Source organism: Papio anubis, chromosome 9 (assembly GCF_008728515.1).
Source record: "Papio anubis isolate 15944 chromosome 9, Panubis1.0, whole genome shotgun sequence".
Taxonomy (NCBI): domain Eukaryota; kingdom Metazoa; phylum Chordata; class Mammalia; order Primates; family Cercopithecidae; genus Papio; species Papio anubis.
Genome location: NC_044984.1, coordinates 104,990,111 through 104,996,110, shown reverse-complemented (window position 1 = coordinate 104,996,110; position 6,000 = coordinate 104,990,111). Strand labels below are relative to the sequence as shown.

Sequence of the window (6,000 nt, the reverse complement as noted above, 5' to 3'; positions counted from 1 at the left end):
CAATTTTTTTCCCACCCAAGTTCATAGACCTCCTGGATTCTTTCTGTGGACCTTGGGTTACTCTTCCCTAAGTTTTTTTTTTTTTTTCTTTTAGAGACAGGGTCTTGCTCTGTCACCAAGGCTGGAGTGCTGTGGTGCAACCATAGCTCACTGCAGCCTCGAACTCCTGGGCTCAAGGGATTCTCCCACCTCAGCCTCTTGAGTAGCTGGGACTACAGGGACACCACCATGCCCAGTTAATTTTTTAAAACTTCTTTTTTTTTAGAAATGGGGTCTTGTTCTGTCACCAAGGCTCATCTTGAACTCCTGGGCTCAAGCAATCCTCCCACCTTAGCTTCCCAAAGTGCTCAGACTACAGGTGTGAGCCACCATGCCCGGACTTCTGCCCTAAGTATTGTTGGCCTCACTTTCCCAACTAAAATGGGAGCTCACTAAGAACAAAGGCTGTTCCTTCACCTTACACTTGGTAGCTTGAAAGGGCCTACCACACGGTAAGTGGTCATGTGTTAGTCTGTTAGGTCTTTTGGATTTTCTAGGTAGACAATCACATCGATTGCAAATGATAGTCTTTCTCTTTTCAATCTTTGTATTTCTTTTTTCTTGTCTTATTGCATTGACTGAGATCATTAATGAAATGTTGAATAGTAGCAATGGTGGAGGGCACCCCAATCTTATTATGCTCAATACTCATTAATTTATGCAATAGGAATGTAAAGTACCTACTACCGGTCAAATTCTGTGCCTGGGGATAACAATGTAACACATTTGAGATCTTTTCCTGTCCACTGAAATGTCTGAGCAGTAGCAGGATTTCAGTGAACACAACAATGCTGAGAACATCACCAAATTCTCCAGACTTGCTGAAGTGCTCCTTTGGGATCCTGGTTCCCAAAAAGTACGGACATAGGTCCCTGCTGGTGGCCCCAGGTTCCAGGCCATCAGTAAGGCTGGGAGCTGCAGACTTTCCCAGGGCCACTGCAATGCGGAGCAGAGGCAAGTACCCGGGGAGAAGACTGAGAGATGCCTCTGTAGGGGAAGGGATGGGGAAAGGCAGCCAGAGGATTGAGCCAGGCCAGGGGTTGAGCCTTGCCTTGCCTTAGCAGGGCCTGCTGAGGTCACCACCTGTCTACACTAAGGGTCTAACTACAGGCAAGACCAGATGTAAAGACAGAGGACTGCAACTTCCAGGTGTGCAACTAGGGGACGGGGTACTTGTTCCCTTTTCCCTTCCTCAACCAGAGGGGAGTGAACACAGAGGAGGGGCTGTCGGGAGCAGTCCCCACACCCTCTCTAGTCTGTGTAGCTGGCCCTGGAGGAGGAGGAGAATTTTTAATAAAATATAAGGAAGTTGAAGTTGAAAATGGACCAGACTATGCCTTAGGAACTAGCATAGGACTGTTGTAATCATACATGACTGAGAAGTCAGGAGATCCGACCAAAATATTTTTAAGAAAGCCTGCTGCAGGCCGGCTTTCTCATGCCTGTAATCCCAGCACTTTGGGAGGCCGAGGCAGGCGGATCACTTGAGGTCAGAAGTTCAAGACCAGACTGACCAACATGGAGAAACCCCATCTCTACTAAAAATACAAAAATTAGCCAGGCATGGTGGTGGGCACCTGTAATCTCAGCTACTCGGGAGGCTGAGGCAGGAGAATTGCTTGAACTCAGGAGGCAGAGGTTGCAGTGAGCCAAGATCATGCCATTGCACTCCAGCCTGGGCCACAGAATGAGAATGTTGTCAGGTGCAGTGGCTCCTGCCTGTAATCCCAGCACCTTGGGAAGCCAAGGCAGGCAGATCACTTGAGGTCAGGAGTTCAAGACCAGTCTGACCCACATAGTGAAACCCCGTCTCTACTAAAAATACAAAAATTAGTCGGGCATGGTGATGCTGGCCTGTAATCCCAGCTACTCGGGAGGCTTGAGGCAGGAGAACTGCTTGAACCTGGGAGGCGGAGGTTGCAGTGAGCCAAGATCCCATCACTGCACTCCAGGCTGGGCGACACAGTGAGACTCCGTCTCAAAAAAAAAAAAAAAAAGAAAAGAAAGCCCAGCAGAATTGAGGAAAGCCGAGTCAGTTGAAGCCGTGGAAACAATACCCCTATGGGAGGCAGAAGAATGCACCCCCCTACCAAGATATCCACATCCTAACCCCCGAAAACCTGTATGTTGCCTTAAGTGGCAAAGGGGAATTTGCACATGTGACTACGAGAAGGATCCTGAGCTGGAGAGATTAGCCTGGATTATCCAGGTGGATCCCATATAATCACAGGGCTCCTCAGAAGGGAGAAGGCGCTGTAACCATGGAGGCAGAGGTGGATTGAGGCAGCCAAGGATCACAGGCACCTCTCCAGCCCGGAAGGGCAAGGAACACACTACCCTGGCGCCTCCAGAAGGCACAGCCCCATCCACACCTTGATTCTGGCCCTGTAGGACCCATCTGAGACTTCTGGCCTCCAGGGCTGTAAGGTAACACTTTTGTGTTAAGCCACTAGGTTTGTGGTGATCTGTTACAGCCGCATGAGGAAACTAACACAACCCCAAGGAGGTGAGACTCTCCCCACAGCCCCGACCCAACCGGAAGGGAGAGGTGTGCAGAAGAGGGCTCTGCAGGATGTTTGGGACAAATGGTCTCTGGGGAAAGACAGAAGCTAACAGAACTGATTCCACTGTGTGAACAGGGTACTGGGAGGGCCCACAGGGGAGGGACTTCAGAGCTGGGCCTGCGCCAGAGTTGGCCAGGAGCAAGGCAGCCCAAGACAGGCAGGGGCTGCCCGCGGGAAGGTTCGCTCTTGCCAGTACCATCCCATGAGCAGCCTCAGCGCCCCCGACCAAGAGGAGTCCTGAGGGCTGCGAGGTTGCTCACTCCTTACAGCATGCTGCCCAGCCTCCACCCCTGCATGCAGAAACTTTGCAGGGGACGAGCCCAAGGAATCAGGACACCCGGAGGCAGGGACGGCCTGGAGACGGTGGAATGGAGCAGAAGCCCCCCGAGAGGGGTTGGCGGGATGAATTCGCCCCGCTCCAGCCTGAGGAGGAAGGAAGTAGTTCCCTCCGCCCACCCTTCCCTTAGGCTAGTCCGGGGCAGGATTCTCGTGATCCGCGATTCGCTCCCACGGGCGGGACCTTTGTAACTGCGGGAGGCCCAGGACAGGCCCAGCCTGCGGGGCGGGAGGCAGTCGGGGTGAGGGAGGTAGGGACGAACGGGTGGACTGACCACAGGCAGGGACAAGGGGGCTGAGACCCGGGGAGAGGCCTAGACGCCCGCCGACGGTTGGGGGGCTGCGGGCAGTGGGGGCGGGGATGGCCCGGGCGGGGGCGGGGCCTGGTACGGGGCGGGGCGGGCCGGGCTGGACCTGCTCCGAGGCTCCCAGTCGCAGCGGTGACCGCGGGCGGGTGGGGCGCCGGGTAAGTGCTCGGGCCGGGCGCGGGGCGTACCCCGCTTGGCGTGCAGCCCTTTCTCCAAGACCCCCAGTGCCCGATCCCTCTAAGAAGAGGGGACCCCCTCGCATCCCCGCTGTCCAGGCCTAGCCGCTGAACCCCAGCAGGACCCCAGCCCTCGGTTGCTCTCGGCTCTGGCGTGTCCCAGCGCGGGCGGCGCAGCCGGGCAGTGGTTCCCTCGGCGAGGACTGGAGTCTAGGGGAGGGGGACGCGGGAGACGCCGGCCCCAGTGACCCCCCCCCCCATCCCGGAAAATTGGTGGTGCGCGCCGCCCTGGGCCAGGTGCCTTCAGTTCTTCACACTCCGCGCAGCAGCCGCAGGTGACCATCGTCGTCTCTTAACAGGTGAAGAAGCCAAGACGCAGAGAGGCCAAGCCCCTTGCCTTGGGTCACACAGCCAAAGGAGGCAGAGTCAGAACTCACAACCAGGTCTGTGTCCCCTAAGTCCTCGGATGCATCGTCCCTGCCCCGCTGCCCTCCTGGGAGATTGTGGGAGAGAAGTAGGGGTACAGGCAGTGCTGGGTGTCCGGGGAGAAGGCTGCAGTGAGCAGACCCAGCCATCCCTGAAGGAGGAGCCCCGGGACAGCAAACCCTTCCCTGGAAACAGTTTAAAAACACCGACCTGTTGGAGACAGAGATGCTGAGGAACGAGCATGGTTGGGGCCAAGGGAAACACCAAGACAGAGAGGGGAGAGCGGTTCCTCACTGCAACTCCCTCCAGGAACATTGCCCCCACCACTCTCACCAGTGCTAGGTGTGGGGGATCTTGCAGGCTCAGCTACGTGACTTAGCCTGTCTGTGCCTCAGTTTCCGCATCTGTGCCATGAGGTTAACCATGTACCTACCTCTCAGGATTGCCGAGAAGATGACATAAGATGTTTGGTGTACAGGCTTAGCCCCCTGGCACCAGATTACTACCAAAAGTTCATGGTTCCAGTGCCTGCTCCACCCTCCCTCGTGCCCCTCTGAGGGTAATTCTCTGTCCTGGGCGCCTTTAACTTCAGGTTGTTCAGGGCTATCTGAGATCTGCAGGATTTCCGGACAGCCCCACCAGCAACTAGGAGCTGCTTGAGTAAGACCAAGGCGAGGGGGCGGCAACTTCTCTGGCTCTGACTCCCCAGAGAGAAAGGCTGATAAGGACAGGGTTTTGAAAATCTCTGGGCTGAGGTTTGCACAAGGTCCAGAGCTGCTCCGTGGCCCCCAGCCCTCCCCGCCACTGGTTTAGCAAGAAGGAGGAAGCCAGAGTGTTCTTGTCCCCAAACTTGATCCTTTGCTAGTCACTGGGGCTTGGGCCCTGGGAGCTGTCATCCACCACCCTCCTCCTCCCTTCCCCACAGTCTAGGCCAGCGACAAGTTCTAACCCAAAGTATATCCTGAATCCGGCCACTCCTCCATCCCCTACTTCCACCCTGAGTCCAGGCTGCCAGCATCTCTTGCCTCCTCATCACGCTTGACCCCTCACTCCTATCCAAATCCCTAGCATTGCCTGCCAAGCCCTCTCCATGATAAGGCTCTATGTGATTATTCTCGATTCTTCTCTCCGGCCACTGTCCTGTACACTGCTGTCCCCAGCCTCCTGCTCCTAAGTTCTCCACTCTCTCAGGGGCTGTACACAGCGCACATGCTCTTCCTTTTCCCGGGAATGCTCTTCTCTGCAATCTGTGACATACTCCCTTGTAATTCAGGGGACACCTTAAATGTCACGTTGTCCCTGACCACCCCACCTAAGGAGACCCCGCCTCCTCCCTGGCCCCTTACTGTGGCTGGTTGGCTTTCCAGTGCTTAGCTGGGGATGTGGTCTGTCTTGTATATTTCCTTGCTTCCTTGTTTATCTCCCAGGTAACATGTCAGTCTACCAGCATCCTGACCTTGCCCTTGCCCTTGCCTCTTCACCTTGAATTTCCCAGAACCTGGGAAATCAGTGCCTGGCACCTAGGAAAGACGCAGATACTTTTGTACAGTTGTATGCAATGTGTCAGCCATCAGCCTATTTTTCTTCTCATTGCTTGACAGCATTTTTTTCTCCTGTTTCTACATAGACCTCAGAATTATCATTCCTCCCAAGAGCCCACTGCCTTCCTCAGCTTTTCCCTAAAGTAGGGCTTGAGGGTTGAGGGCCACTTCCAGTTTTTAACCGTACTATTCAACTTAGCTATAAATATCATTGTCCATATTGTGCATGTTTTTGGCTATCAAATGACTTCTTGGAGATACAGTTTCCTAACTGAGGCATGCAAGTCAAGGATGGGATCATTTTGAAGGCACTTACCTCTTGTGACCAGGTATCTATTTAGAAAAATCATCTCCAGGAATGCATGCACATTTCCCTGCAGCTCTGCAAGCACTGGGTTTTACCCTTTTTATTTGTTTTGGCTAGTTTAATGGAGAAGGGCATGGTAGTTTTACATTTTCTGTTGCTTGAATTGCTGAAGCTGAGTGTTTCTCTGCATGTGTGCTAGTTCTAGTTCCTGTCTTGCAAAGGAAGGAAATCTCCGGGGTACCTTAATTCTTCCCTTCACCTCCTCTTGTGGTGATGGTTCCACTTGAGTCCCTCTCGTGAGAG

At 54.2% G+C, this 6,000-nt stretch overlaps 1 protein-coding gene across 3 annotated transcripts in view; it reads left to right on the top strand.

The window, feature by feature from the left end:
• The first annotated feature begins 3,068 nt into the window (after window positions 1–3,068).
• The window catches only part of HVCN1 (hydrogen voltage gated channel 1), a 40,764-nt gene continuing 37,832 nt past the window's right edge, over window positions 3,069–6,000 (top strand). Inside the window, exons 1-2 of one of the 3 annotated variants that reach the window (XM_009181721.3) lie at window positions 3,069–3,190; window positions 3,783–3,866. The gene's annotated coding sequence lies outside the window, so the exon portion shown is untranslated. Of the gene's footprint in view, window positions 3,191–3,339; window positions 3,406–3,478; window positions 3,867–6,000 lie in introns of those variants that run through there. The other 2 variants (XM_017946201.2, XM_021922920.2) reach the window with 2 other exon arrangements.